Here is a 5,237-nt window from a genome sequence, read left to right as displayed (position 1 = left end):
CCCTGGTGGTGCAGTGGTTCAATGCTGCCTGTCCTGCAGCCACTCATTCAAAACCATAAGGTTGCGAGTTCAATACCAGCAAAAGGGCTCAAGCTCAACTGAGGCTTGCATCCTTCCGAGGCAGTCGCTAAAATGAGTACCCAGCTTGTTGGGGGCAATTAGCTTACAGCTGTAAACCGCTTAGACCAGGGGTCGGCAACCTACGGCCCGCGGGCTGGATCCGGCCTGGCGAGGCCTTGGGACCAGCCCCAGCCCGGTCCTGTCACCGATTGCCACCCCTGCTGCAGCTTCCGTGCCGCTCTGGGCGCCATTTTGAATTCGGCCCCCCAGTTGTCTGAGGGACAGCAACCCAGCTCCCAGCTCAAAAAGGTTGCCTACCCCTGGCCTAGACACTGTTAGTTCAGTATGAAGCGGTATATACCTAAATGAAGCTGTTTGTTTTTTGGCTTTTAGAACTGCACTAGTTGCCAATACATTTCTGGTCTGAATTCAAGATGCTTATGAGGAAATTTAAAGCCCTAAATGGTTTGGGGCTGCGATACCTGAGCAATATTTGAAGGCATGCTTCTCCTTGTATTTGAGATCTACAGGGAAGATCTGTGTCCCAGCAGCGAGGCCAATTCACTGTATTGGGACTTAGGAGAAGGCCTTGTGGAATGCTCTCCCCCGGAAGCTCCACTGGCACCAACACTCATGGCATTTAAACGCCATTTCAAAACACAAGATACCCTGAGATCTCTTGATATATAAGATGATATGAATAAATGAATGAATGCAGAAAATCCATCTCAGGCATTATCAGAGTCAGAGACCTGCACATTTCCTCAGTCGAGCAACACTGCTGTGGACAACCATTTCAGAATGAGAATAGCATAAGGAAGCTATTCAACTAAGATTTGTTGAAAAGAATGCAAGAAATGTTTTCACTGTCATATGTATAGCAGAACAGGTCTTTATACACACAATGCTCTGGCAATTCAGACTGTATGAAGATCTGGATATATATTCTGTCTGTACATGTCTATTCAAATTAAATCACACCGAGTTCAATGGGCTCAGATAAGTGAATACAACCTAACATCTGCACATTACAGGAAAGGAGGTAAAGTAGGTACCATTATACAAAAATCTGGGACCATTTCACTGCCTTTGTCTTCTACACAAAAGTGTGCGACCTCTTAGCAAAAGGTTTATTTTCCCCCGCCTCACATATTACTGCAAAGAACAAAGTGTCACATTCATCCACATGTTTGATATTTATAATGAATGCATTTTTAGAGTACAATTTACTTAACCTAGCTGCCATAAACATTAAGCACTAGGACTTCAAACAATGCTGAATTATGCTAAAGTAAGATTGTATAGGTACTGTATTTCAGACATGCAGAATGATATCCCATAAATCTAATTAAGTAAACCAACTTAAATCAAGGCAATTTAAATCAGCAAGGACGAAGTTGATTAATGTGAAGTCGAAAGCTTTCATGGCTGGCATCCATAGGTTTTGGTGGGTTTTTCAGGCTATGTGGCCATGTTCCAGAAGGGTTTATTCCTGACGTTTCACCAGCATCTGAAGATGCCAGACACATGTGCTGGCAAAACGTCAGGAAGAAAGTCTTCTAGAACATGGCCCCATAACCCCCAAAACCCACAAAAAACTAAAGCTGATTAAAGTCACAATGGTGACCATTAAGCTGCATTCATTTACAACTCCTGTAAGTGCACCTAGGTCTTGCATCTCCTTGTCAACTTGCATATGGTTTGCATGCCTTATCAGAGAGTGAGAATATCTGTGAAACTCTCGCAAAGAAATACGTATCTGCATCTATAGCTTTCATTTACCATTCTGCTGCCCAAACTGACTTTCCCCGTTTGCAGCTATAACTATATGCCAATTTTCAAGTTACAGGGGTTGACAAAATGCCTTTCTGGGGCTGCATGTGGCCCTCAAGGCTACTCCTGAGACCCCTGACACTTGCCCTTCTCCCACATTGACCCTTTTCTAGTCCTCCAAAACTTAAAACTGCCTCTCATCACAGCCTTTAGGTACAGCAAAACTCCTTTTAAACAGTCTGCAGGGCTGCCTGCACAGTTTAACCTTCCACATTTTTTTCAAAACCAGAAGAGGTTTCAAAACCAAAAATGATTTGTCTGCCCCACACCACTTATTTTACTTTCTGCAGGCCACGCAGAACAAAAAGTAGCCCCCAAACCTGCTGACATTGCCCACCCAGCCCTACAACGATGGAAGCATCTGGAGACATTTTGGTGGGCAAAACTTCCAATAATCTTGCATAAACCGTCATCTCTTTGCCCAGCCTCAAATGTGATCAACATACCCTGCGATGAAACTAACACCAATTCTCTCTGAAGAACAGGCACCAATGTCTACAAAAATGAGTCCAGTGGAGTGATCTTTTCTCTACCATAGAATCATAGAGTTGGAAGAGACCGAAAGGGCCCTGATCCAGTCCAACCCCATTCTGCCATGCAGGAAATCCAAATCAAAGCATTCCCATTGACAGATGGCCATCCAGCCTCTGCTTAAAGACCTCCAAAGAAGGAGACTCCACTATTCTCCAAGGAAGGAGTGTGTTCCGCTGTCAAACAGCCCTTACTCTCAGGAAGATCCTCCTAACGTTGAGCTGGAATCTCTTCTCCTGCAGCTTGCCTCCATTCCTCCATTGTCTCATAGTCTCTGGAGCAGCAGAAAACAAGCTTGCTCCCTCCTCAATATGACAACCCTTCAAATATTTAAACAGGGCTACCATATCACCTCTTAACCTTCTCTTCTCCAGGCTGAACATCCCCAGATCCCTGACTCGTTCCTCATAGGGCATAGTTTCCAGACCTTCCACCATTTTAGTCTCCCTCCTTTGGACACATGGCTCCAGTTTCTCAATGTCCTTTTTGAATTGTTTTGCCCAGAACTGGACACAGTATTCCAGGTGGGGCCTGGAATATAGTGGCACTATTATTTCTCTTGATCTAGACACTATACTTCTATTGATGCAGCCTAAAATTGTATTGGCCTTTTTAGCTGCCACATCACACTGTTGACTCATGTTCAACTTGTGGTCTACTTGGACTCTTGTTCAGCCAGGTGTCCCCCATAATCCTATATCTGTGCATTTTATTTTTCCTCCCTAAGTTCCTTACATTTCTCCGTGTTGAATTTCATTTTGTTAGCTTTGGCCCAGCTTTCTAGTCTATTCAGGTCATTTTGAATGTTGATCCTGTCCTCTGGAGTATTAGCTGTTTCTCCTAATTTGGTGTCATCTGCAAATTTGATAAGTATGCTCCCAATTCTGTCATCCAAGTCATTGATAAAAATGTTGAATAGCCCTGGTCCCAGGACAGAGCCCCACTGGACACCCCTTTGGTCACTTCTCTCCAGGATGAAAAGGAGCCATTGCTGACCATCCTTTGGCTTTGGTCAGTCAACCAATTACAAATCCATGTAACAGTTGCCTTGTCTAGCCCACATTTTACAAGCTTGTTTGCAAGAATGTCATGGGGAACCTTGTCAAAGGCCTTACTGAAATCAAGATCTACTATATCCACAGCATTCCCTTCATCTACCAAACTGGTCATTTTATCAAAGAAAGAGATTAGGTTTGTCTGGCATGACTTCTTTCTCTGAAACCTATGTTGACTTTCTGTGATTATGGCATTGCCTTCTAGATCTTCACAGACTCTCTGTTTAATGATCTGCTCCACAATCTTTCCTGGTATTGATCTCAGACTAACTGGACAATAATTGTTGGGAACCTCTTTTTCCCCTTTTTGAAGATGGAGACAACCAAATCTTGTAGGTTTTTGAGAAAGGCCGTTCTACTCAGACTTCCTCACCAAAAACTGAGAATGAACACTGTTTTGAGTATGTGTTAGATTTACACAAAACTAGGGCTGCTGTCAGGGGTGTAAAACAGGCGGTCCCCCAGCCCCATCGTATACCAGTGTGGAAACCGGGGCCATCCAGTTTACTGGCCCTGGGCTGTTCATATAAACCATTCTTACAAGGCATGTCTACTGTGGGACCATACTGCAATGGTGAAATCTGAAAAAGCCCAGGAATCTACTGAAGGAACGTGTTTTGCCATAACATCCTGTGCTGCACCGTCAGGCACTGACTTCCGTGAGCCTTTACACAAATTAAAGTGTGAGTAGGCCAGGGCAGAACTGCTTAAGCAGTACAGGAAGTCTTAGGAGGGAATGGCTTGGAATGGCTCATCATGGCATGATGGCTCTGTTTACCATGCCTTCCCACTGACACATCTGCTCCGGAGGACATGTTCCTGGGCTAATTGGGCCACTGGCCTGAGCCTCACTGAGCTGTCAAAACAGAAAGCGCAGAGAGCATTCCCTGACGGTGGAGTAATCCCACCCCAACACAGGAATGGACCATCAAACTACCCCATCTGCCAGGAAGGAATGTACAGAATTGCAGTTCAACTATCTCACATATATCATCATCATCATCATCATCATCATCATCATCATCATCATCCCTTCTTCTCTCTGTCAGCAAGAAGGCATCCCCAGAAGCCCAATACATTTCCAAGGCCATAAGCCCTTCTTAAACTCCCACCGTATCTGATGAAGTAGACTCAAGCCACTGGAAACTCAGGCTACCAACTTCTCTTTTCCAGTTAGTTGCGTAAGTGGCAGAATGTTATTAGGAGCCATTAAGGCCTTGATGGAGGGCAAGAGCCTGGCTTTGGACTCCTTGGGATTAACTAGCATAAGATCTGCTGAAGGAAACACCACAACACACCATCCAGAAGCCCAAGAGGAACGGGATCAATGCTTTAGCACCTCTGGAATTAGCAGAACAAGTCACCTGCGGATTCCTTCAAGGGAAGAACTAACTACCCCAGTTGGACAGTCATTCCAGAATAACAAGGTCCTAAATGAGGATCATAAAGACAAAAACAAGCCTAGCTGATAACAGCAAGACAAGGACAGGCCTTGCTCCCTCTCTCTCTCTCTCCAACCCAGGAGGCTGCTTTCTACTACAAGTACAATGGAGACCCTTGCCTTCCCTTGGGGCTGGCGGTCATCTCAGCCAGGGATACCCAAACATGTGTCCTCAGCTTCCATAGTTCCTGACTGCTGGGGTTTCAAATCCAAAACAAGGGAAGGCCAAAGGGTTGGGAGCCACCGATCCAGGCCAATACTGTCAACTCAACAGGCAGCCTTGGGCCTGTTACAGACTGCCAAAATAAAGCTGCTTC

The 5,237-nt window shown here is 45.0% G+C and overlaps 1 protein-coding gene across 1 annotated transcript in view; it reads right to left on the bottom strand.

Moving 5' to 3' along the window:
• Positions 1-5,237, bottom strand: part of TNRC6A (trinucleotide repeat containing adaptor 6A) — a 292,395-nt gene that overhangs the window by 80,844 nt on the left and 206,314 nt on the right. The gene's annotated exons all lie outside the window — the stretch shown is intronic.

The sequence above is a fragment of the Sceloporus undulatus genome, chromosome 8 (genome assembly GCF_019175285.1).
Source record: "Sceloporus undulatus isolate JIND9_A2432 ecotype Alabama chromosome 8, SceUnd_v1.1, whole genome shotgun sequence".
NCBI classification, from domain to species: domain Eukaryota; kingdom Metazoa; phylum Chordata; class Lepidosauria; order Squamata; family Phrynosomatidae; genus Sceloporus; species Sceloporus undulatus.
This window is presented reverse-complemented; position numbering and strand designations above follow the sequence as displayed.